An 873-nucleotide genomic window follows, 5' to 3' on the forward strand; every position below is an offset into this window, starting at 1 on the left:
CAAGGATGCCTAGGTAAGCTTTGGGCATTAAAAAATCTAAAGGAAACATTTGTTACAAAGTTTGAGACAAAGGATTTCTTGGGATGAATTGGAATAGGCTAAGATAATTTTGAAAGAATTATTACTTAGACATGATGAACTACAGCTGACAGAATATCACACCCTCCTACTTTCGATCCCAAGTTTGCTTTGCACAGCTCTTGAGCAAAGAGCCATTTATGGCATAGAAGTTGGGAGATGCTGCATGGAGGAGCAGGCAAAATAATAGCAGGGAAAAAAATGCAGTCGTTCAGAGGCAGTGCTAGTGAGTGAGTAGGAGATGCTCACATCAGTGTTTCTCATACCTACAATTTAAAGCCTTCAACACTCCTGAAAGGAACTCTCTTATTAAACATTTCTCCTCCCTTTTAAACCCATAATGTATCCAGGCCAAGTGAGCCTGGCAGCCTTAGGCTTTAGCTATTGCAAACAGGCATGAGTACACTGACACCGGTGGCAGCGTCGCTATACAACCAGAACAGTGGCCAGTCCTTCATCCTGCACTGCCCTGCCCTGCTGCTTACCTGAGCACAGCAGAGACCGTGGTGTCAGCTTGGTGAGCTGGCCCCTGGGGTGAATGGCAGCCTGACCTGACCTCTGCACTCATCCCTCCGTAAGATCACCCTCCTGTTGTTAAGACTGTTGACATCCAGCAGCTCCTTGTAGACACATGCGCTGCAGTGTTGAATGACACCAACAAAAGCAGCTAGGGTTCAGGCCATGCACTTAAAAATGATGTGGTCACATCCCAGCAAGGACTGAGAAGCATTAGTAAGCATCCAAGAGTCCTGTTTGAGAAACTGTGTATTACAAATAAAACTAGCAAGAGTCCTA

The sequence above is a fragment of the Anas platyrhynchos genome, chromosome 15 (assembly GCF_047663525.1).
Source record: "Anas platyrhynchos isolate ZD024472 breed Pekin duck chromosome 15, IASCAAS_PekinDuck_T2T, whole genome shotgun sequence".
Lineage (NCBI taxonomy): Eukaryota > Metazoa > Chordata > Aves > Anseriformes > Anatidae > Anas > Anas platyrhynchos.